This window comes from Centropristis striata, chromosome 19 (genome assembly GCF_030273125.1).
Source record: "Centropristis striata isolate RG_2023a ecotype Rhode Island chromosome 19, C.striata_1.0, whole genome shotgun sequence".
Classification (NCBI taxonomy): domain Eukaryota; kingdom Metazoa; phylum Chordata; class Actinopteri; order Perciformes; family Serranidae; genus Centropristis; species Centropristis striata.
Window position 1 is genome coordinate 26971307 of NC_081535.1, and position 26794 is coordinate 26998100.

Genomic DNA, 26794 nt, shown 5'->3' on the forward strand with positions numbered 1-26794 from the left:
AGACCTTACTTCTTGGGGGTTTATAAGAGTTTTTTTTCCTGAATCCATACACGTCCCCTAAAGGGATAGTTCAGATTTTTTTTTTAAGTGGGGTTGTATGAGGTACTTACCCACAGTCAGTGTATTCCCTGCAGTAGATGATGTTCCCAGTTTGAAGAGCCAGACATGCTCCAGTCAGGAAACAAATTAATGTATTGCTGCAGACAGGGACTGATGCAAAATGTACTTTAACCACCTAAACAAAGGCCCACCCTAAAATTGTTATACCTGTTTATGTGTACGATATATTAAGGATATGTCCAGCATCCCTATGTTCCCCGGATCCTATGTTCCCCGCTCGGGGACATTAGAAAAAAGGTCCTATATTCCCCGTTTTTCCTAAAAAAGTGTCCTATGTTCCCTGCAATCTATCAATCTTTACAGTAGACTCTCAGCATGGCCAGCAGGCCTACCGTCACATGGCCCACCTTAGCTCAAGCAGCCCAAAACTTACATTTGCACAGCATCTACTTTAGTTTGCAATTCATGTTTTGGCTTTTTAAATAGGGTTAGGGTTAGGCCTATTTGCCATGGAATTTGGCAGTAATGGTGGAAAAAGTAACAGACCGGGGAACATCGGACCCTTTTTGGGAAAAGAGGGGAACATAGGACCCGGGGAACATAGACACGCCCCCGTCTACCGTAGAACTCAATTGTATTCTGACCAAAACAGCTGATGTGCGGCACTGCACAAAGCATATTCTACGGTTGAGATAAAGTATGTATGAATGAATATTTATGATTAGGACTAGTGTTGATAAAAAAACAACAACTATGAAACGAGAAATAATATTAATGTAGAATATTTCTAAAGCTTGATTTTGGAAAACACTTGGTTGTACGAGAGTGTTTGAGTGAAACCAGAGTCAAATTTCTTTTTGGTTAAGATATTTTTTATTTAAATGTGCACTTTATGGAGCTTTGATTAAAAAAAAAGGTACTCCTGTTGTTATACAGTATTTATGTTCACTCAAACGGTTTCAATAAAACTACTTGTGACATGTCAGATTTTACTTTGACTGAACATTTGCTCTCACTTTGCGATAAAAATATCGGGGTATATATCGTATATCGATATTTAGCCTAAATATATCGGGATGTGACTTTTGGTCCATATCGCCCAGCCCTAATACTTACACACACACTCAAGTTGACAGGAGAAGGACTGTCTAAGCACCTAGCTGTATTTTATTATTAGAGGGTCATTCATACATCCACATTATCGCACTCTGTTTCTCTTTTTCCATATCCTTTACCATATCTACTCCATTCATTCCCTCTCTTCAATCTCCATATAACTTCTCTTCCATTATTTCCATTTCTTCTCCACTTGTTTCTTGATATATATCTGTCCATTTCTATCCCATTTTCTCTCTCCCCTGTCTCCTCTTTTTCCTTCTTTCTGTTTTCTATATCTTCCAGAGATTCACGTCTTTCTTTTCATTCCCTCCGTCACTCTTTACACTCCCCATGTTTCTCTCTATCAGCCTTTTTATTTCGCTTCCTTACATCTTTGTCTTTCTCATTACCCTCCTTGTCTTTCTCTTGTCACTTTAAATCCTCTTTTGTCTTTTTTGTATTTGTTTCTCCCTCTCTTTCTCCCCAGTTCTCTCCATCTCTTTTCCCTCCTTCATGTATAACTGGGGTGGGGGTGTTAGGGGTTGCTTTAATTAATATCACAGCATCTCCCCGCTCTGCTCCCCTCTCCGACTCTGGACATTAATCAGAGGTATTTTCGGGGGAAGCGAGGCGGCGCAGGTGCAGATCGTCGGGGCTGAGAGAGAGAGTCAGATGATGTATGGAAATACACGGCAGACCCTGATCCGGCCGGCCAATCATCATCCATCACCATCCGGTCACCGGGCGGAACAAGTTATTCCCACCAATGGAAAAAAGGGAGCCGATGGATTTGCGTCTCGCTCATCAGGACAAACAAGGTGGACGGTTTGTAAGTGGAAAACAGGAGGCAAAGTTTCTCCGGGTCCATCTGGTTGTTTTCTAGTGCTTCTTCTTCCTCTGACCACACTGTGTTCCACTTAGTGATTTCCTACATTTGGCAGAAGGCTTTCTGATGACAGAGCCACAAAACATTCCTTAACTTTCATGTTTAAGACTGTTTGGGGAACATCTGATTCTCTTTCATCCACAATTGTTCTAGTAAATGTTATACTCTGCCGCATCCAAAACTTTTTAAAAAGTATATTTATTTAAAGCTACCACAGAGTAAAAAGTTACATTTTTTCAAGTCCGCCTCCACTCAAAAATGTGTTTCCTATGTTTATGTTCCCTAAAATGTCTGACCTCGACTACACTAACATGCATCCATGCAAAACTTGTGCAAGTGTTTTTCAAATTCCTCTCCAGAAAGAGAAGTCTGTGCACTTCCCAACAGTCTGAGATTCAAATCAGATGCTGGGCAAGCTAGATTAGGTACATCACTACTTTGAAAAGCCAATCAAAAGCCATAAAAAGAACCCTGAAACCTCCAGCACAGAGCCGACCTGTCAGTACAAAGAGCAGAAACATACTGTAATATCATAGTAGATATTATTGTTAATTTCACAACCCCTAACACTGTGTCAGCCACTGCCAGCTACAAGCTAAGCTAACTACACTTACTATCCAGATAAGTCCGTTAGTTTTCCGCAGATTTTGGTGCATGAACATGAACATGCACAGTAGTTTATTTGGACTCAATCTCATATGCACCGTCCGGACTTATCACACGTCTGTGTATGAATATAGACACTTGTTAAGAAGGTTTAATGTCAGTTTTTAACGTAGTGGGTAGCCCTATGTATGGTAGCCCTGAGAGCTCAGTGCAGATAGACAAAACGCAAGATCATTAAGATGCATCACTGAAAGCGTTACATTAACCAACTGAAGCCTGATTTCCACCGGGCGCCGTTGTTGATTGCTGCCACTCTAATCAATGAGACCATTTCCATCAGGCGCGCCGCGTAACGTCTCAGCCGCGGCTCTCCGCTCTGCACCGCCATCAATCCGTAGCATTTCTATTTCTGACGCGAGCCGTTGCTAAACCTCGTAAATCACCAGACAGGAAGTCCGACTAAGAATCAACATAATACACTTCTGCCCCTTTCAAAATAAAACACAATACGCAGTTCATGCAGCCTAAAGCTACTTCACATCAACATTACGTCTTGACTGGGGCACCAGATCAGCAATCAATCAATCAAAGGGTCTCAGAGGGTCGGAGATAGATGGTCAGATCAACAGATCTTCCACGTCAGAGAAGCAAAGTAAGCTGTTTGTTGTTGTTTTTACTTTATACACACAGTTTATCACTGGATCTTACAGTCTCCCGTACATTCAGGATTATAGCGTGTTCTCCATATCTCACATGTATAAGGCTGGCTCACTACGCTGCCGTTATGCGCCCGGTGGGAATTGACACCAGGCAGAGGACGGAGCAAAGCCACGGCGGAGCCGTTCCACGCCCCATGGAAAACCCCAGTAAGCGCTAAAGACTTTAGACTACAACATTAACTTGGTGACACAAATGTGGTTTTACACAGGACAGCAGTCTCCTGTTATGTATGAAAGACCCACAAATCCACCCAAGCCTGGTGTGTCTCATATACCCATGAAGACCGGTTCGGAGCCATTGCCAAATCTTGAACCAGTTGCTCGCTTTTCAACAGCCAAAGAACCGGCTCTCAGCCAGGAAAACTGGTTCCAGAGTGGCACCCACTCTTTGCTTGTCGTGAATGTTGTGACTGCCGTTTTTAAATTTTGATATAAACGTGAAATCAAAGCAGTAGTCCACGAAGGAGACAAACTCTCTCCTAGCAGACGATGTAGTCCACCATTGTTGTTATTATGCTTGACATTGGCGCTACCATTTTTGGGAAAACAGAAACATATACAGACGTCTTCTTCTTCTTTTTCGTCCATCTTTGCTGATGATGACCATGGCATCTCGAGGAGATTGTAGCTCTCGACTGTTGAATCCGGAGGGGGCTGATCTGGCCAATTCGGGCACGGACACCTCTCCAACACTCAGGGCATGTGTGGGTCGGTACAGCATTCTGGATGCTGGCTGCTCAGTCCTTGCATGCTGCACGTTTCTGCTCGGCGAGGTGGATTCTGGAGCTGTCAGGGTGCTAGCGGTGGTAAGTTTGCGCCAGGTAGGACGGTCTGCGGTGTGTGCCTCTCATGATTCAGTGCTGACGTTGAAATCCTTCAGGGACAACTTCAGGCTGTCTTTAAAATGCTTTTTCTGACCCCCAACTGAGCGTTTGCCTTGGCAGAGCTCTCCACAGAGAAGCTGTTTGGGGTGTCAGGCTGCTTCAAGCCCTCAGTGTCCAGGATTCTGTCCTTCCACCGGATGTGAAGGGGGTTGCGGAGACACCTGAGATGAAAGTGGTGGCACCAGCCCAGCACTAGAACTAGGTTTGCGTTTGTCAAAAATGTGTAACATAGACACTAAACTGTGCCCTGTGCATCAGAATCAGACAACGATGGATGTAGCAAAGTGTCAAAGCTGCCAAAAATACATTCATCATGTCCATCATGTGACAACCCGAAATTGCCACGATGTTAAGTGGCTGGGAAGATGACGCTTAATAGAAAACGGAAACGGAGATCTTAAAAAGAGCCGGCGGGGTGCACTTCCGAGAGGCAGCAGTCGGAGAGAGAGAGAGCGAGCGAGAGAGAGAGAGTGTGTACAACGGAAACGGAGCAAGGCTCAGCGCGTTAAAAGACATGAAGTTTAGCCCGTGTTTCTTTTTCTTTGCCGACGGACCGCGACCACGTATCCTCGTACCATCATCTCATCAACCCGCATCCAACCTTTCATCTCCACACAGCCCGGAACCGGTAATCCACGTCACTCCTTCACATCACCCGACCACAATACTGACGGACAGTGACTACTGACTGACGTTTTTTTTTTCTCTCCCTTTTTCCTGACTTTATTTGAAGGACTGTTTTTTTCTTCACCCCATATATTTTTGATTTGTTTTGGTGAATGAAAAGAACTTTTGTTTTGTTTGTTGAATGAACAGAATTTTATTTTGAAAAGAAGAAACGGAACTGAACTTTATTTTGAAAAATTGAATGCACTGAATATTATATTTTTTCCCTTTTCCTGAAGAACTGAAATTAAATGAATGAATTTCAGAAAGCAGAACCTATTTTGTCTATTAATTTGTGGTTGGTAATTTTGTTGCATGTGTTTTTTTTTTCCTTTGTTGTGAAAGCCAGTAAATATTTGTGAGGTTTTAAAGCAAATAGGGTGTAGCTATTTTAGGCTGCATCCTAGTATGGTGTTTTGGGGGACTTACAACTGACTCTTAACTGCCAGGAGAGAAACCTGGCTGGCGCCCAAACTATAAAAAAAAAAAAAAAACCCAAACCGTCATAGGTGGTGTTTTATTTTGTGTTCTGGTCTCATTATTTCCTGTTTTATTTTGAAATGGTAACTCTCCTCTCATTTCAGGTAACTTGCGCTTCCCTGTGTGTCATCTGTCTGATTGTCTCCCCTTATTACCGATTGTGTTCACCTGGTGCTCCCTTCCCTCCATGTGTTCCAATAGTCTGTGTTTTCCCTTGTCTTGGTCCAGGGTGTTTGACTTCGTCACCATACCAGCCAGTTATCTCCTTCTTGCCACAGCTTGTCTTGTTTTTCGTCCTTTTGGATTCCTCGCAAGAGTGATTTTTCTTTGTAATTTATTAGTTAAGCACAGTTCTTAGTTTCATAGTTTTTTGAGTCAGCTGTTTTGTTTCTCCTCCTTTTGGAGTGATTTTGGGTTCTTTATTAGTTTTCCCCCTTTAGTCTTTATCCAGTTTTCCATAGTGTTTTTTTTTTAGAATCTTTTATTTTCCCTATCAGGTTTGTTCCTCCCTTTTGGAGCGCGTTTCGTTTGTAGGAGTTTTTATTTTATTGCTTTCCTCTTGAGAGTTTTCCCCTTATCTTAGATTAGGATTATTTATTGAGTCATTTAGTGCAGATAGCTTTCAGTGTTTTTTTTTTCTCCTTTGGAGCGACTTTTCTTTGTTAGATTTCTACTCATAGTCAGGAGTTTAATGGCCCTATTCTTTCACTCTGTGAGGTTTTTACCTTGCTGCCTTTTTAATAAAGAGATTTTAAGTTCACCAGCTCTGCATCTGAGTCCTGACTTGAGCCGGGCCTGACACATCAATACAAATGAATAGTCCCAAAGAAATGCACTATATTCCTTTTTGGTAACGCTTGGTAAAACCTATAGTTCCCAGATGTTTAGGCCTTTAACAATGTACCTACCCAGACAAATGACAGTAAAGTTCAATTCTATTCTATTCAAAAAGAAAAAGAAAAAAAAGAAATTACAAAAAATGTCTCCAGCAGGAACCATGGGTATTAGTTCCACAAACAGGGTGGGTAAAAGCCTCACCACCCTTATCCCTTAATTAAAACTGAAGACACTTACAGAGTTACAGAGTCTGATAAAACACACCAGCGGCTCAGATCAGGGTTTAGAACATGAGTTAAATATTACATAAGGTAAATTAATTGTCAATATTAATAATCACCATATAAAGGATGATGATGATGGTCATGATTAAAGAAACAATGAAAGGACAATAACAAGAAGCAGGCGACAGATAACTGTAATGGTATAATTGCTACACCAATAATGTCAGCGTTATCTGATTAATTATGATAATGTTGTTAAACCAGGCGAACACACTCGCTCACTTCTCTCTCTCTCTTCTCTTTCTCGCTCTCGCTATTTTAGTATAAGTCATATGTGAATGCTGCTGAAATTCATTGATTTACATAATAACTAATAACTAATCACTTTTTTAATTTATTTTAATTTATTTAGGTTTTTCTTTTTACCATAGGACACATATTCTCTCTCTTTCTCTTCCACCCTGTCACACACACACACACACACACACACTCACACACATTCCTCTGACATGTTTGCTTTTGAATGTGTGTGTGCATGTCGGGTCAGGCCTGGTGAATGCGGATCAAATAGTTCCAGCTAATTGGGAGCTCCAATTCCACACACACACTCACTTAATGTTATTACTTGTGATTCAGAGTCTATTTAGTCTAGTCATTATTAAAGCCTAATACCCTTCATGATTAACAGTAAATGCCCATTTCTTAACACACACACACACACACGCACATTACACACAAAGGTAATCCTCTCATTTAAATATACGTATGTATGTGTGTAAGACGAGAATGGGTAGTTTTGTAATGTAATTGTGCCTTTAATCGTGTGTGTGTGTGTGTGTGTGCATCTTACAATGTGTGTTTCTTGACATACTTTAGTTTGACTTTAATATAAAAATACTAAACAAATAAAAATATGTTAAGCATTCTGAGGTATATATTTGCATGTGATGTAGTCAGCAGGTAAGTTCAGAGCAAACCTCTCAAAAAAAAAAACGCTACAGCTTTGAATTCTGCTCTGTATCATTCATTTTCATTCACATTGTAGTACGTCTTGTTGGTCACAATAATCCGGCCCCCAGGCTCTGACGTAAGTGGTTCATCTTGAGACCAGCAAAGAGTTGGTGCCGCTCTGGAACCAGTTTCCTGCCTTTTGAGAGCCAAAGAACAGGCTCTCTGCAGGAAAACTGGTTCCAGATTAGGCCTTTCACACTGGAATTTCCCACCAGCATGCTCGCAGATGGCACTAGGGACACAAAGTGATCCCGATCGCCCCCCCCCCCCGCCCCGAGAGAGTCCGGCTGCTAATGGTGCATTCAAGATCTACACGAATGTCAGAATTTTCGATGTTGTTCCGAGCTCCAAGTTCCGACTTTGAGTGTAAATTAAACACACCATACGGCGTTACGGTAAGAACACCTTCAAAATAAATCAAACACATGTAGCTTTCAAAATAAGAGCACATGGTTGTGTTAGCAGAGTCCACCAAAGAATTTACAAGAAAACTGTCAAAATAAGATGCCTTAAATAAAACATAGAAGAACCCTTATTCTCCTTTACAATAATTCTCTAAAATATGCAATGATTAAGATGGAATAGTGGCATTAGAATGTGCGAGAGGCACCAAATTTAGGCTTATAGGGCAAAAATGTTCTCCCCCAGATTATTTCTTTAAGTTGCTGTTGCACTACTGTTTTGTATACTGTTTTATTTAAAAATAAATGGCTTGAATCTGCTGTATTTATTCATGTTTTACAAAGGGTTTAACCTGAGCCAGGCCCTACCACAGTGATAATCATATCACAGTCATGCAGGTGTAGTATGATACTTTTTGATAACATACTGGTATCGGATCGGTACTCTGTATCGGACGATACCCACAGCACAAGCATCGGAATTGGTATCGGGAGGGAAAAAAAGGTTGAAAAAGGGTATACCTGACCTCTTCCCCAGCTCTACCCTCCAAATATGGTCACTTCTGGCTCCAAAAAGACCAAGAAGGCAACGGCTAAAATGCCAAACTGAAGACTTTAAAAAGAAAAGTCCACAAACCAATGGGTGAAGTCATGTTGGCTATGTCCACTTCTTTTTATGCCTCAAAAATCCACTGCCAGTCATGATTAATATCAAAACATTAAGGAGATGATCAGTCAGTCTTGTAACTCTAAACTTCACTGGTCAGCAAAAAAGACATTCTTTTGTGTATTGAGTTTATTTCTTTTCACCACACTTTACTCTCATGACTTTGACCACTAGACTGTTTGTTATTCACAACAAATGACTAGTGTACCCACAGTACAGATTGCATGTGAGTGAGTGTGACAGCTCAGACTCTGACTGATCTCAATACTTGCCAGAATCTTCAGTTCCTTCTGTTATTTTCCTCCAGTTTGTCTCATTTGTCCTCATTAAGTGGAATCATTCAGTATCAAGACGAGAGCATTTTATTTTGTTGAGGTTAAAATCTAATTTCTTGGGGAACATTTCTGCTCAACGAAAACAAATTCATATTTGTTCACATCCACTCAAGTTCCTCCACTGACTTTGTATGCAGCAGGTCCTTTTTGCTTTGCTCCACTTCGTCTTATTGAGACATCAACAGAGCTGTCTTTAATTTTAATATCATAACTTGTGGTTTTTCTACTGTGACAAGTCAAAACGTTTGCTGTGAAAAATGCCTATCAAGCTCTAAAATATTGTTGAGAAAGTAGGATCTGCAATTTTTCTCATGTATAATTGGATGAAAATGATAGTCTCGTGGTTGAGTTTTAGTAAACAAGCTGAACAACTGTGTTGGAAAACATATTCCTAAAAGGTAAAATGATAGTCATAAAAACTACAACTTTAGTAAGTGAGTTTTAGTAAGTAAGAGTTTAAAACGTTGTTGGCTATGGTTAAACCAAAGATAAAGATCGCACTTTGTAGAAATCACCAGTTTAAATCACTTAAATATACGCATTCTTTCAGTGCTGTTGTTTATAGCTGCAACAATAAAGCATTTGAATTTGCCACTCTGACCACAGACTATTAAAAAGTATGTGATATTACCCATCAGTTTGTGGACTCTGGGTCTGAAGCCTTGAGTTCTGCATTTTGGCCATTTTGGCTTTATTTATGAGCGTTGTTGTATTGCTTTTTTGCAGAATGGATCGGGAGCTGGAAGGAAACTATGTTATCAGCTAAAGTTAGTGCAAGCCAAGGTTATTATAGGTAACGAAAACTAATTAAATAATAAATAGAATTGGAAAAGCATTTTCGTTAAATGAAATAAAAATGAGAGTTTCTCAAAAAATGATAACTAACTGAAACTGAATTTTGTGGTTACAAAACTAACAAGAAAAAACTAAAATTAGAGTGGAAATGTGCTTCGTTTTCGTCTCAGTCTTTTTTCAAACGTAATCCTTTTTGGTTGATATGAAATCCATTTATTTAGCTCTGAACAAACAGCTGCTGGTTAGTAAACATGCAGGAACACTGTCGTCTCAATAAACTCGACTATGTGAGTCAATAACTGAATTTGAAAACAAAAATTTACAACGAAATTAAAACTACAACTAATGAAAAATCCCAAACTATTATAACCTTGGTGATAGCTTGCTAACTTAGTAAGCAAGGGGAAATAGTTATTCAAAATGTACAGCTGAGTCCTTAGAGTGTCTTTTATTCCAACCCAACACTGAACAAGACATTTTACCAAAATGTTACAGTTAACTTTGATAAAGTGAAAACACACCATGGTACCAACACACTGTGGTAGCTACCTGTCAATCACAGGATAACCCCGCCCTAAAGCATACTCTGCTTTATCATCTATTTCTGTTTTCGTGGGACTATGGAGTAAATAACCTGAAACCAACAACTGAGACCATAAACGTGTTTGGAAACGTGAGAAGTAGGGTCTTTTCCTATTGACCTGTTGGCTTCTTCATGCAAGTGGAGTCGCCCTCTTCTGGCCATGAGATAGAATACAGGTAAAGCACTTCTGCACTGGCTTCACTGATCAGGCCTGGAGGTTGCCTCTTGACTCTGATTTGACTCAACAGCACTAAGGCTCATGGGTATTGTAGTATTTAGAGCCACTTGTCATACCAAAAATGTTCTCTTAGAAACGAAGGTAGTTAAGTCTACTCAAAAGTGAAAGCCGTAACATAACCTTATGGCATTATTCAGTTTTCAGTTCAAACTACTTCTGGGACCAGCAACTTCTCCCAACTCTCTGATCACTATTTTTTTTATAACCATTGGAGAGCCACTTTTTTTGAGATTTTTTTGGCCATCTTTGGGCTTTATTGATGAAGACAGAGTGAAGGGGGAGACAGAGGGGAAGACATGTGGGAAAGGTCTCCGAGTCGCATTCGAACCCAGGACGCCCGCTTACAAGGTCAGTGCCTCTATGGTACGCGCTCTACCAGGTGAGGTGTGCCACAGGGAATGCCCCGAGAGCCACTTTTTTAAATTGAAAATATCTTTGACCACACTGAACTGTGGTAATACATTTTGAGTTTCTGTATGTATATATGTGGATGTGTGTTTTTGTTTGTATGTGAGTAGCTGCCTTACTAAATTTGTCTGTGTACAAGCTTATAATGAGCCTGAGTGTGTGTGTGTGTGTGACAGCAGAGCGGCTAAGCTTATGCCCTGGTATTCATTTGGGGGGGAGGTTATCCTCCTAAGGTTGTTCTGACATGGCCGCTAATCTCTCTGCCGACTCTCCTTTTAATTTAATTACAGTTAACTGTGTTAATATTTCATTAAAGTATTAGATAGAAGACCGCGTGTTTTAATCCGACTGATGCTGCTGCAGCAGCGTTCGTACAGCCTCGTGACGCGCTCTGTCCCTCCCTCGCCATCATCCGCTGTCTGCTCATCCATTTGTTCTCCTGAGACTTCCTCATCCTTTCATCCCCTCTTCTGACAGACGCTTGTACACACACACACACACACACACACACACACACACACACACACACACACACACACACACACAAATACGAAAAGAAACACACTTATGCAACTGCACACATGCAAGAGTGTCAGCTAAATGCCCCGGAATAAATGTAAATGAGAAGTTTTCTGTTCAAGCTCCCACCCTAAACACACTCGCACACACACACACACACACACACACACACACACACACTCAGCTTGTTCTCTCTACAGGCCAGGGCAGATGTCTCTTGTCAATGTGCACAAGCGTCAAACGACCAGCCTGTCATATTTTCATATTTAACTATTCATCTCATTCTAATTTATGGAGTTAGAGCACACACACACACACACACACACACACACACACACACACCATCAAAAATTTAACATGAAAGCTTTCTTGCAGGACACTTGAAGTATTTGCATTTTATTGTGACCTTAAGTGTAGCATCTATCACCTACAGTCAAGTGACCCTTCTCAACTCTTCAGCTCTCTTAAACACTTTGTATAACAGAACCAAAGTTTTAATTTAGTCTCAATTTGATTATTACCATTACATTAGTTCTGTATTGTTTTCTTGGACTTTCATTCATTCACATTCTTATAGAATTTGTTGCGATTTGGTTACCTTTTCGTAAAACAAATGGCCTTTTATGTTAAGAAGAAAGAAACAAGTGTTTACTAAATATAAAATACATATATTGATACCTAATTATTCTTGGGAGTCGTGATCCAAAAAGGTCGAGAAGCATTGTGTTGGCAGACGTGACTTCATGGGACATTACATTTCTGTTGCTGATACATTTCTTTAGATCAGGTTACATTGTATGTTACATTATGACATAAACACTTTGTCTCATTGACTGCTCTTTGAGATCATTAAGATGATTTCAACATTACAGTAGTTAAAACACACCTTTGTTTCATCTCTTGGTACAGGTGTCATCGAGGGCTTAAAGTCTGATGCATTATGAATGCTTTTCTCATATTTTTCTTACTTTTTTTTAGATAGCTTTGGTTGCATATTATTATTATAGCCATTGCAATGATACAGTTTTCAAGGAACTGTGCAGTGTTGTGTTTTAATGGCCTTAAAAGTTGCTTACTATATGTTAAACTCAACCATGATAACAGATAAAAAGAAGTCAAGTCAAGTTTTTTCAATCCTGTCCAGAACCCCTTTTTCTAGCCAAGCTGATGAAAAGTAGCTGGCCACACTTAGTGTAAATCATTTACATTAAAGAAGGGATAAGTTAAAAAGATTAACCCCTTGATGCACAACAAGGGTTTAAAGTGACCCGACTGAGTTTTTATATTCTATATCTTTGCAATAAATTAATTTCATCATTCAGTATTCCAGGTTTTCCTCAATTATTTTGATTCTGATCATCATACATCCTCAATTTATGTTTTCCTTTATTCATTTTTGAATAAAATCCCTTTTTGTGTCACTACCCTTCTAATGCACAACATGGGTATAAAATAACCCGTATCCATTTTCAATGTTATTTCATGTATGGCTGAGTGCTGCTATATGTATACATCTTTGAAATAAATATATTTTATCATTTATTATTCCAAGTATTTAGAAAATCTTTTTTTAAATGTATTAATTTTTAGCACAAATCATCCTTTTTATCTTTGACTTTCCTACTTTTTGAGCAAGTACAGCTTTTGTACTTCTACTTCAAGTTTATACACACGGGTTAAAAATGACTCGCATGCATTTATAATAGAATTTTGAGGGGAAAATGTCAATGTTTGGGAGTACGAACATATTCACAGCTCCGCACAGCTCCCTTTACACATCTGGAACAGGTAAGTCTTGGTTTTTTTTCCAATTGTTCTAACGTTACCCTAACAAAATATGTGTTAAGTGTGAAAGATAGCTGTACATAAAATGTTATTAGGTTTAGCTTACCTTGAGAGCTCATGTCAGAAAGGTACAAGTAATTAGTTAGTTAGCTGTTGATACAGTTGAAGATGTGGAAATAAGAGCGGGTCATTTTTGACCCATGTTGTGCATTTGAAAGGGTATCAATATGTTGTGCATCAAAGAGTTAAAAAGTACTTTTATAACACCTGATTTTTTTAGTGTGGTAAAAATGTGTAAGGTGTTGGTTCTCCTCCCCTGTCTGTTCTGTGTGTGTGAGTGCATGGGCATGGGGAACTTGATCCAGCAACCAACCCTCACAGTATAAAACCCTGGTCCTCTCTTCACTTGTTGCTAGATTGTTTCGTCACCCAGCGTGGTAGATCCTTGAACCTTGGCCTCTTTAGTGTGTTTGATATCTCCTGGTTTGGTTAGTGTGAAGTTAAACTACAAGGTCCGTTCCCTGCATGTGCTGAAGCAGCGTCGCCATAACCGCATGCTGGACGCCAAACAGAAGTTGTTCCCTGTTCCTGAGTCTTGGGTCCAGACCTCACGTAGTTGATAACAGAATTATTTCCTCAAATAGTAGCTGGGGCTTCTATTAATAAAAAATCAGTTTTGGGCCCGGCAAACAATAGGTGCAATCTATTATTTGAAGGAGGCTTCAAATGGCTATTTGGCTATTTGAATCAGAGCAGCTCTGACCGGCACTTTTTAGAGTGTTTTACACAGCGCATTGTAGCCAGTTACCAGGATGTCAGCCATATTGGAAGTACTCGGATGTAAACAAACAATGAATAGCACACTGAATGTTCATTTTAAGCAGGATTTAAAATGTCTAAACTACTAAAAAGCCCAGAAGAACGTGCGTAAACGGCTCGACTTTACAGAGAATGACTAGGACAGCGGGAGAAGCAACGATATTTACCTACAGTACTAACTTGTGTGGCCAAACTTCAAAATACAGGTGTTGTGTTGAAATCTGTTACCTGTCAAATGATGTTTCCTGAATGGTGTTCTCCGTAGCATCACCTCCGCGGTTGGAGTTAGGATTTAAGTTTAAGGTTAGGCCTTGTAGAGAGAACTGTTTGGGGTTAAGGTAAACTTGGGCTCATGTTTTAAAGGACTTAAAGGAGGACTGGTTGGGGTCAGGGGTCAGGTTGGTGCAGGTTAAGGTAAGGGGGACACATATCGACGGGGGAACAGACTTTGACATAACACCGGTAAAACACCCTGCTTATAAAAGAGGCCGGCTTTTATTTAAATTGAGGAAATACGGTAATGCAAAATTAAAGTTTCATTCTTTAGTGGGTTATAGTGAGTTTTAAATTTAAAGTGCTTGTATCGTATACTGGTTCCATGAAAGAGAGTTTAGAAATCCATTATGGACCATGTTGTGATATCTTGTGAAGAAGTGGTCTAAACAGTGGTGTAGTGGAGGGTAGAGGCAGGTATACTGGGTATCATTATTATTATCCGTAGCCAGGGCTACACGGTGGTGTAGTGGTTAGCACTCTCGCCTCACAGCCAGTTTGCCTGCGGGTCTTCTGTGTGGAGTTTGCATGTTCTCCCCGTGTCAGCGTGGGTTCTCTCCAGGTACTCTGTCTTCCTCCCACAGTCCAAAAAACATGCACTTAGGTTTAATTGGTGACTCTAAATTGCCCGTAGGTGTGAATGAGAGCGTGATTGTCTGTCTCTATGTGTCAGCCCTGTAATAGTCTGGAGACCTGTCCAGGTCTCGCCCAATGTCAGCTGGGATCAGCTCCAGCCCCTGCGACCCGAGTGCGAATAAAGATAATGAATGAATGAATCCGTAGCCAAGTGTCCGTAGGTGCACTATGATGTTTTCCACCACTTCTTTCCATTTTGATCAATCTTCTGCAGTTCTTGTTGCATTATACAGTGTCATATTCGTCCAACTTGCAATATTTGAGAGCCAGTTCTTGGATTCCATCTCAACTTAACTCAACTTTATTTGTAGAGCACTTTAAAAACAACCACAGCCGCAACAAAGTGCTGTACATAAACAAGCAAACAAGAAACAATAAAATAAAGAAAACAGGAATACACACCAAAAAATAAATAGTTGCCTTGCTTTTTTAAAAACAATTAAAAAACAATAAATAAAAGCAAGCCACAAAACACTAAAATAAGAGCACAGTCTCATGCGCAGTTGAAAGCCAAGGAATAAAAATAGGTTTTAAGATGAGTTTTAAAAATGGACAGTGATGAGGCTTGTCTGATGTGAAAAGGTAGCTCATTCCATAGCTTGGGGGCTGCAACAGAGAAAGCTCTGTCCCCTCTGAGCTTCTGTTTTGCATCCTTCGATGCAATGGGGGACGTGGTCGTTGTTATCCCGGGCCACGACCGATCCGGTATGTGGTTGTCTGGTGTAAACATTATGAGTGTTTCAATAGACAAGATAACCTTCTTTGACAGGTCTTATGTTGTCATCCTGCTGGGTGTCCACCCACCTTCCTCATCAAGTTGAACGTGATGGGGTTGACAGTTTAGTCACAGACAACTCGACAAGCTATGCAAGGCAAGGACGCTTAGTTCCTTGAGGTGTTAATCCACCCGCGTACCATAAATGGAATAATCAGGAGAATATACCCACTTCCTCCACAGTAACCTACCCCTCTTCTTAGTGCACTCGCCTCATCAATTACCACTACACCACTTGGTCTAAATCAGGGATTCCCAAAGTGTGGTGTGTGGACCCCCAGGGGTGCGCTAGCTGCCGCTAGGGGGTGCGCAAGATGAAAAATGTAATGGCGGTCTGATAATTACCCAATTACCCCCCCCCCACACACACACACACACACACACACAATAAAGAAGTGTAAATAAACATTTCCTTTGTAAAATGTAAAATCAAAAACTGTAATATTAATTAATTAATAAATGCAGGCTATTCAAAATGCACTTCATCTTAAAATGAAACGTAGTTTTCTTCTTCCATTTTTCTAACCTGTGTTATGATGACGGGGTTGTTTAGCACTATCATTTAAAGTTGATGCAATTTTTGTTCAACGCGGCTCAAAATATTATAACATTTTCCCCGACTTATGTTCTTTCTGCCTCTGATCCTGAGCCTGTCATCATCCTCTTTGCTCTTAAAAGTGGCATAACTTTGTTGCATTATATTGAAACTGTGTTTCAGATTAATTCAAATGCAAGAGCTCATTGTTGTGATTGTGATTATTTAATTTTATGTGTGTTCTGGTCATTTGAGAATGATTAAACATGCCGCCTTAAATATGGCTATAAATAGCTATAAATAAGCTTATTGCATTTTGTTTTTTTTGAAGGTGTGGGGGTTGGAGGTGCATCAACCCGGTTGGGACATAGAAGGGGGTGCACGGCTGAAAAAGTTGGGTTGGGTTGAAAATGGGTTCTATGTCTCTCCCCTTTACAGAATTATAGCAGTTATTTTGTGATCAATCAGTTAATTTATTTTTCTGGTTAACAGCGCAAATATCTACGATTTTATTTACAAGTATCCAACACATACACACATTCACACACACACAGATGCACACGCCCCTATATTAAAATGTGTGTGTCAGTCGTAATTTTGAAGCTTTGATACACAGATGGTGATGCTGTCTACACCTGCCCTCCACTGGGACCTGAATGTGTGTGTGTGTGTGTGTGTGTGTGTGTGTGTGTTTGTCTCCAACACTTGAAAGAGACTTGTCAGCATTCCTCTCTGAACTACCTCTGTCGTCTATTAATCTCTCTCTTTCATTCTGTCCTCTCCCTCTCTCTCTCTATTCTCCTCTCCCATCCCTTAATTCTCGCTCACATTTTTGCCCTCTTCCTCTCTCTCACTCTAATCTATTAATCTCTTTCTCATTCCTCCTTCCCCCACTTCCGTCACTTCCTTGCCCTCTTCCTCCTGCTCCCTCACTCTCAATCTCTTCCTCTATAATCCCTCTCACTCTCCTCTTTTAAAATCTTGGTTTAAATAACTACAATTATGATTAGTTTTACTGCTACTTCTTGCTACTTCTTCATAGCACAGGCAGTTTAATTATAAGCCAGAAAATAACAAATGTTGACCAAAGTACCAAAAATAAAGTGCAACATGTAACAAACAAAATAAGAAAAATTAAGAGGATGTTATGCTCTGCTCTTTCCATTCTTCTGGATCCAGAGGGCCAATAGATGTACTTTTTCGACCAATCAGTCTGCTGTAAAAAACAATAATACTTCATGGAATCAGAGATAATAATTAGAATAAAAACTAATACACTACATTAAATCAGAACTACTGAAACACTTTTTCAGTTTTTGAAGGAAAAACAAAGTATTCTGCAAAGACAATGGACACCCTGCTGTGTTTGTGTGTGTGTGTGTTGTAACAGTGTAGTAACCATGCTGAGAGTTGTGCAGACATGATACCCACATTTTCACCATTTCCCGTGTTAAAACATACGCCTTAACACAGCGCACACATGCGCATAGACAAGTACACAAACTAGTCACTGCCAAGCGGAAATCAATAGGTGGTGTGATGTGGAATCTTCGTGCGACTAAAATATGTTTTCTTGGCCGTGAGAAACACAAGTGAGAAATTCACATATGTTACAGTCCAGGCAAATGTGTGGAGAGAGACGGGGGGATAAAATAAGGGAGCGGGTGAAGGGAGTAAAGACAGACAGAAAGAAAGAGAGAATCGGGTGAAGGGAAAAGCTGGGAGTGAGATTATTCACCTTGCAGGAGAACATCAACTCCTGAACACGAGAGGAAACTAAAGGAAATGATTCTACAGGCTAAAGAACAATTAAGTAAAGGCTTAAAAAATAAGCTTACACCGAAAATCCACCAGGTACGTCCGCTGTGTTGCGTGAGCGTCGCATATTTGGTCCGTCCTCCACATGGTGTCAACACCCAACGGGAGCATTTAAAAAGCGGCACGTCTTGCGTGCACCACAGTGTTTACCTTTCGTACGACGGTGTGTACTTGCTGATTTCATCGTTTTCGTCGAGAGGAAGGCTCCGAGAAGAAAGAGAAAGTGAGGTGAAAAAACTCCCTTTTTGTGTGTGGGTACAAGGCATCCACAGTAAGGTGATGTCATACAAGACATTATACTTTTCTGTAACACTTTAGATTAGGGAACACATACTCGACATTAATTAGTTGCTTATTAGCCTGCAAATAAGTAACATATTTGCTCTTAATTAGTCATTATTAAGTAGTTATTAATGCCTTATTCTGCATGGCTTTATTATACAACCAGTAAGCCATTAACTAAGAGTTTTCCCTCAATTACCTCAGAATTATTGCGTATTAGTAGTAAGTAAGGAAGTTGTTGTATATGAGTTATGATCTTAATATGCTTTACTTTGTATGGACTTTATAAGTCTCTAGATAGCGGTGAATGAAATTTGGAAACGGCAAATAGCCACCTTCTCTAGACCTTTGACGTGACTGGTGGCTCCTTTTGGATGATTGGATGAGGATTGGTAGATTGTAATGTCAATCATTACTCTACAAAGTTGGCGCAAAGTGGGTCACTTTGTAGAGTAATGATTGACATTACAATCTACCAATCCTCATCCGCGGTTTGCCATGTTGATGGAACACCCCTCTAGAGTCTGCTCATGGTGTTTTATTTTGAAAAACGACCAGATTCGCTCTGCAATTTCTGTCTGACTTCCTGTCAGAACGATCCACTCTCTGTCCAGCTTGAAGCGTGCTCCTCACGTCAGTCGTCAAAAATAGAACAGACGCGTAGTTCATGCTTAGCCGAGCATCGAGACGCATCTACTATAATGATTTGGCAATGTGATGTAATTCAAGGTGTGTCCGACACAAATCTGAATTATTGCGTTATGTTATTCCTGCAAAGTTGACCACTGGACCGTCCAGACTGTAGACATATTAGCTGTAAGCTATAGCTGATAGCCCCGAAGGACGGCAGCTGTGGCTCAGTTGGTAGAGTGGTTGCCCACTGATCGGATGGTTGGTGGTTTGATCCCTGACCATGGCAGCCTACATGTCGAAGCAAGATACTGAACCCCAGATTGCTCCTGATGCTGCGTTCATCGGTGTGAGAATGAATTGCCAATGGTGGCAGGTGGCACCGTCAAGGGTAGCCTCTGCCACCAGAATGAATGTGTGTGTGAACGGGTGAATGAGTGCAGTCTGTAGTGTAAAGTGCTTTGAGTGGTCGCAAAGCGACTAGAAAAGCGCTTTATAAGTGCAGGTCCATTTACCATTTTATCAGCTAATGTTAGTGCTAGCTAGCTTGGTTTAGCATGGAGCAATTATTGTTCCAACTGAAAAGCAGAGTCCTTTACAACAACCACAGGCTGAACAAGACATCAAAACACTGTGAGGCCAGTGTGACCAAAATGTTGCAGTTAGCCCTTTATTGGGTAAAGAACCATTATTATTAATAGTCTATGGTTGCCTCCTTCTCATGCCTTTCCATTGACTTTTGATGAATAAAACCTCTGCACCGTTACAGTTATTGCATTAACACTGCATTAATACAACTTCAGTCATTTTTTCTGAAATATACATTTAAAATCTTACTCCTGGTGTTGCAGTTACAGTGTGAGGTAATAGCTGGTGATTACAACAGACTGCTTACTGCTGCATCAGTAATTAACCTTTCAACTATTAGTCCTGTTTAAACACACAGCCTGACGCTAATGCAGCACGTTCTGTTTAAAAAGCAGACTGGGTAATTGGATTTTTGGCACAAGAGTGGTCAGTCAGTGTGTGTGTGTGTGTGTGTGTGTGTGTGTGCGTGCGCGCAAGAGAGAGAGGGAGGAAGAGAGAGAGCAGGTAATTTCTGTTTATGCTATGTGTGTTTATGAGTGATAGAGAAATGCCAGATCCATATGAGAGGCTCGTGTTTAGAATGTGTGAGGAAAAAGTGTGAGTGGAGTTTAAGTGCGTGTTGTAAGAATAACAGAAAGAGAGAGAGAGAGAGAGAGAGAGAGAGAGAGAGAGAGAGAGAGACCCTGAAACCAACAGGCTGGCTCTTAGCAGTCAATTTTACAAAAAAAAGGAGGAAATTACGATTCCCACACAACCGCCTCCGCCATTTCCACCACAAACCTGCACCTGTTGAATGGTTGGCAGAGTGTTCTGTATCTGTGTGTGTGTGTGTGTGTGTGTGTGTTTGGGTGTGTTCCAGACACATACTCAGTATTCTGACCATATAAGTAACATTTGAGCACCTTATCATTAGGAAAAAATCATAATTTGTAAGAAACCCATTGAGTTACAGGAAGTAATGGAAGAAGAAAGTGGGGCCCCCAGCCATCCTAGTGCTATAACATTATGACCGCCAACGGCAATGAAACTATTACAACGTTGCATCTTGTACACCAAATTCACAATATTTTGTTGGTTTTATTTAGAAAATTAATTAATTTAATAAAAAATTATACTTGTTTTGGTTTTTGTTGTTGTTGTCGTACATTAGCATTGCAAAACTCAGAAAACTTTCTAATAATAATAATTATAATAATTAATGTCCTAAATCTCCATAGTTGGCTTTTAAAATGTGTATTAGGTGAAACAATAGAGAGATGTAGAATGTTGAGTAATAAACCTCATTCAGATATGTTGAGGGCAGAGGGCAGTGCATAATTAGCCATGCTGCTTTTGTAACAGTTGCGTCTCCCGTGTTTAATCCGTCTAGTATGTGATCACGGATCACGGTCCCAACTGCCACTAAGCGATTACGATATGATCGAAAACCATACGTCAACTCTAGAGTCTTGTAAATCCTGCTGGGGCCTTTTTGTAGTGGAAACACGCAGAGAGAACGGACATTTGAGAGGGCGTGGCCTGAGACTTTCCCATAAGTGGGAATAAGTCTCATAAGTGGCCTCTGTGAACTCCAAATGACGGAATCCGTCGTAGCGACAGAGAACTTTAATTGATGTAAAACTGAGGAAAATAATTGATTTCAAAATACTATTGTTGGTCTACAAAGCACTGAATGGTTTACAAAATCCATGAATGCTTTTTAAATTTGTATTTGTTATTAAAACAATCAACTTAACAAAAAATGATGTGATGGCACTTTCATAGCATAAAGTAAGGCTTGGGGGAAGGTAAGAAGTATTTCAAGTGAAAACTTCAAGTGAAGTCACGAGTTATTGGTGTTCAAGTCAAAATGAGTGGAAAGCTATCTCCATTCTGGGACTCCATTCTGACTCGAAATCCAAGTCATGACTTGATTGTAGTTGTGGGTAAAGAGCTATGGGTAATTAGAGTTCTGTGACAGGTTTACAGCAGTGAACCACAGGCACTGGTTCTTCAGAGTTCTATAATGTCTTACTTATGCTTCCCTGCAGCCCTGCAATAAAACAATGAGTCTTCCCACAACTACAATTCACCCTGCACCTCAAACCACGATGACATATTTACACTCTTTTCTCCACTTGTGCCTTCAGCTCTGAGAGGAAACCAGCAGCCTCTTACGCAGGTTCACAGCATTTTTTACCCAACTTGTCAGTGTAGATGCTTGTTAGTGCTAATGCTCATTAGTGTTAATTGGCACGGATCTATTAATAAATGACTGGTGGAAGGGAAAAGGTGGTTGAGGAAGACGCTGTGTCAGATTGACAGTTAGAGGATCTTATGGTGTTGGGTTTGATGTAACTAAAAAGTATTTTACATCTCTAGTGTCAACAAGCTTCTTCACACTTTTGCACTGACAACAGTAAAAACACTCTTTGCTTATCACATACCTGATATTTGTTTTGTTTTTCACGAGACATGTTCGATCTCAATGAAGCTGTCATTCATTCTGACGTGATTTCTGATTTAAATTTCCCCACAAAGCCTTCTTCATCAGCAGCCGATGTGTGTCTGTGTGCTATTAAAGGGTAGAAAAAGGCTGTGGTGCAGAATGACAATGAAGCCAGCATCATTGTGTGTTTGTGGTTGTGCACATACTCGCCAGATTAACATGTAAGTGTATCACATTGAGTGTGAGTGTGTATGGTGTTGCCTGTGATGTGTGTGTCTGTGTTTAATGTGTGTGACAGCAGGTCTGAGGTCGTAAAGCACCAATAAACCCAAACCTGAAATCATCAAGAAGGCGTCACGCTGGGACCGAGAGACGTGGGGACACTAAAGCAGAAGGAGAGTTTGAACATCATCAACACTGGGACAACATCAACTTGGTTATTACACAGACAAAGTGTCCAACAGTCTGTAACACCTTGGTGTGGATCCCAAACAAGGGCCCATTAGGGATGCACTGGAATTCAGATATTTCAATCGGGAAAGCACAAATAATGCAACACAAACAGATATTTATTCTACCTGAAGTTGCTTGTTATCATTAGATGGAAAAAATTTACATGATTGACATATTTGTCGGTCTTTTCATAGTGCTGTCCCGCAAATGTCCCGCTATATTGCCTGAAAGATCTGTGCCGCTTTTCACCTTAGGGCGTTCATAGTGATCCTGCATGATATTCGTGCCCATTCATAGTGCAGTCCGGCGTTGCGGGACGAAGTGGGAGGAGACGATAGTGATATGCAATAGAGCAGCAGCAGTGCTGCACAGTAGCACAGTGCTAATAGGCAACTCAGTGGCGTTCCTCAAGGGAGTGTTTTGGGGCCACTTCTCTTTCTTTTATATATTAATGATTTAAAGGCTGTCTGTTTATCTAATCTTTTTTTATATGCAGACGATTCTGCGCTGGTAGTTTCTCATGAGGATAAAAACATTATTGAACAAACATGGCACAGGTTGCTGTTTCATATTATATCAAAAATGGTCAAATAAAATCAATCAATCAATCAATCAACACCGGACACTGTGCAGAGTTAGCAATGCCAGTTTGTTTATGATCAGCGGCCGACACTTTGTATATAGTTAGCATGCCGGTTTGTTTACAATAAATAGCAGACGATGTGCACAATTAGCGACGGCGACCACAGTTGTGCAGCTGAACAGTGATTCAATGACTGTCAGACTAAGTGGGAGGCGTGTTAGACGTCACGCGTGACATCAAATATCCCTCCTTCCCGGGATGGCCTGTTCATAGGTCCCGCTTCCAACAGTCCCACCAATTTTCCGCCTCTGTTACAACCTCTGGAGGTGGAAAATTGGTGAGATCAGTTGATCCCGGCATCCCGCTTCTGGCCCTTTCATAGTGGAGGCGAGACGTTACAGAGCTGTAAATGTCCCGGCATCAAACAGCACTATGAAAGTGTGTGAGCGTCAGATTCTGACGATTGTGGAAGATAGAAAATGTTTCTGACATCATAACTGCTTAAGGAGCATTCCTATAAACTGTAAACTGTTGTCAAATCAAGCACAACTACAATCTTAAAGATTACAGATTTCTTCACTGGCTTCAATACAGTAGTTGCTTACTTGACATTTGTTTGCTGTACACAGCTGTCTGCTGCTGCTGGCAGATGAGAAACTGAACCAGCACTACTGTAAATAATGCTCAGTGCCCTAAAAGAAGCTAACAAGCTCTGCAGAGCTGCAGGGTTGGTAATAACTCTCGAGGGAACACTTTCACATTACACGTTGTCATTTGATTTATTGTTAAGGCATAAATATATTATATAACGTTACTGTAACACAGTGCATGAATATGTCATTTGAACCTAACAAACATTAAACATGTTTCCAGACTTAATCTCAACTGTTTTCATCACCTTATCAAAATACAGACAGGAGTGAAGACAGAAAGCGTGTTTGTGTATGTGTGTGTGTTTTGTCAGTGAAGTCACACATGCATATACATACACACACAGTCACACCTGTTATAGTGAAACCCTGGCAGAGTTTTGTTGTGCCTGTTCTTCTGCTTGCCAATTTGAAGCGTCCCTCGTCCGTCTCCACTAATAGACTTTGTTACGAAGCCAGAGGTTCAGCACGTCTTAAATCACTCCGCCAGTCCAACTCTGACAGTGTGTTCTGTGATGTTTAATTAGGAATAATGGTTTCTAATATTGCACCAATTAGGGCCTGTCTCTCGTTCAGTCAGGGGAGTTGTGTTAAGTGAAAAAGAGGCAGGAAAAAAGGGAGAAAACCAGAATAAAATGACTGTATAGGTAATGCCAGGTTGGTTCACCCCTGGGGTTTTTATTTCAGTAAAAAAACTGGCGCAGCTGATGGATTTCTGACTAATGATTCATTTAAGCTCTTCTCGAAGGAAATCACTAATTAAAACAAGGCTGAAAGTCCAAACGTTCAAACCAGTGAAATATGTTAAAAAAGAGGACATTTAAAAAGGGGCTGCTGGTAGGTACCTGTACATGTGTGTGTGGAGGTGTTGCTTAAGGCAATGATTTACAAAGGCTGGCTGCTGAACTACATTATGTTAAATCATCCTGCAGCCAGAGAACCTGCTGCGTTATGAAGCCAAAGACTGAGAGAGTCTCGGATGGAACGTCTCCTGAATCAAACGTAGAGGCTTCTCAGCCGGGTCACACTTTAAATAAAGAAGCGGGTCAAGAGTTGGTTGGTCCAAAATGTCCCATTGTGCCCAAAAACATTTAGTGCTTAGTTTCTCTTCTAAGCCAGGCTCATATTACAAACATTTAAATCCTGATGGGTTTTTCAGATTGCATAGAACACAAAAGGCGAACATGACACACAGATAATTGGCCTTCAAATTGCAAATAAATGAGGGCACTTATGTAAATTGAGGACGTTTTCGGGCAGTGATCACATTTGTTTGGAAAGTTAGGACATTTTGATACGTGAGGACATTTGGGGAGGAAAAAAAAAGACAATTTTGGTAAGTTAGAACATTTTAGTTGATAGAATATTTAGCGAAAATGCATTTTTCTAAACCTCAGCCCAACATGGACTCTCTTTGTTCTCCAGACAAAATAACAGGCCTTGAGCTCGATTCCCCAGGATGCTTCACAATTGCACACCTGTGTGAGAGGAGCTCAGCCTGAACCTGTGGTACTCCATGATGTCACCAGGTGAGAAAAACTCAAGCCTCCCTTTGTCCCCTCTCTTCTCTGCTGGACTCTTCAGTTTAAGCAAAGCCCTGCATATGATCTGCTAATACAGCTAACACACAGAGCTTTACTTTAGGCAGAAGAAGTGAGAGCCTGTCTAATTATCAAAAAAGTTAGTTTCTAAGACTAAAGCATAAGGTATGTCAGCCAACAACAGGAGGATTAAAACAAGTAACCTCTCACATACACGGAAAATACCTCTCATATTCACAATTTTACCTCTCACATACACAGGTTTTTTGTGATTTTAAAAAGTAAAATTGTGAATGTGAGATGTAAAATTGTGAATGTGAGATGTAAAATTGCGATTGTGAGAGGTAAAATTGTGAATGTGAGAGGTAAAATTGTGAATGTGAGGTAAAATTGTGAATGTGAGAGGTAAAATTGTGATTGTGAGAGGAAAATTTGTGAATGTGAGATGTAAAATTGTGAATGTGAGGGGTAAAATTGTAAGTGTAAGAAGTAAAATTGTGTATGTGAGAGGGAAAATTAGTTATGTGAGAGGTTGAATTGTGAATGTGAGATGTAAAATTGTGAATGTGAGATGTAAACTTGTGAATGCGAGATGTAAAATTGTGAATGTGAGATGTAAAGTTGTGAATGTGAGAGGTAAAATTGTGAATGTGAGATGTAAACTTGTGAATGTGAGAGGTAAAATTGTGAATGTGAGATGTAAACTTGTGAATGTGAGATGTAAACTTGTGAATGTGAGAGGTAAAATTGTGAATGTGAGAGGTAAAATTGTGTATATGAGAGGAAAAATTGTGTATGTGAGAGGTAACATTGTGTATGTGAGAGGTATTTTTTTATGTATGTGAGAGAGAAGAATGAATTATGGCGCATACGGCCCCTCATAACTTTTCCTCCAGCATGCATCCACTACAGCAAGGAGTGCATCAGGAGCCGTTTTCTTCTCATCTTCTATGAAGGATTTACTGTTGACAAGGAGTTCCCCTCCCCCCTCATGGACTTGCTGGTAATTGCTTGGAAATAATTGGAAAAATAATACATTTTCAGAAACAATGTATTCATGTTGGACGGTCCTGCAGTACACAAAGTTCATGAATTACAAACACCCAGTGCACATACTGGAACTAGTGAGATTTTTTCCCCCTTCTCTTTTGCAATGTCCAGTTCCCCTGTGAACTGCAGTGCTTGTCACTCTAACTCCCATCATCCTGTGGAGACTGCAGGATCATGTTCTCCCTCCGTCACACATGGTGTCTCCAGCTGCTTCTTCTTCTTCTGCTTCACCTGCAACACCTGGAGGGCGGACTCTCACACCTGGGACTTTCTTTAACCCATTAAGGCCTAAAGCGCCTGGAAAAAAATGCCTGGAAAACCTATGGGCGATTTTCAAATGACCCCCTAAAACCTGAAGTTTTTCTGGAAATTCAACACCTACTAAATAATAGATTTTTCAGCCTCTGTAGCAGATAAAAATGAAGTTCAAAAAGTATTTGAGAGCTTATACCCGTGGCTTTCATATGAATTTGAGTTTCTTTGTCCAAACCTTCAATAAAGTTTTTTTAAAAATTAACAAACTCAGCAAAT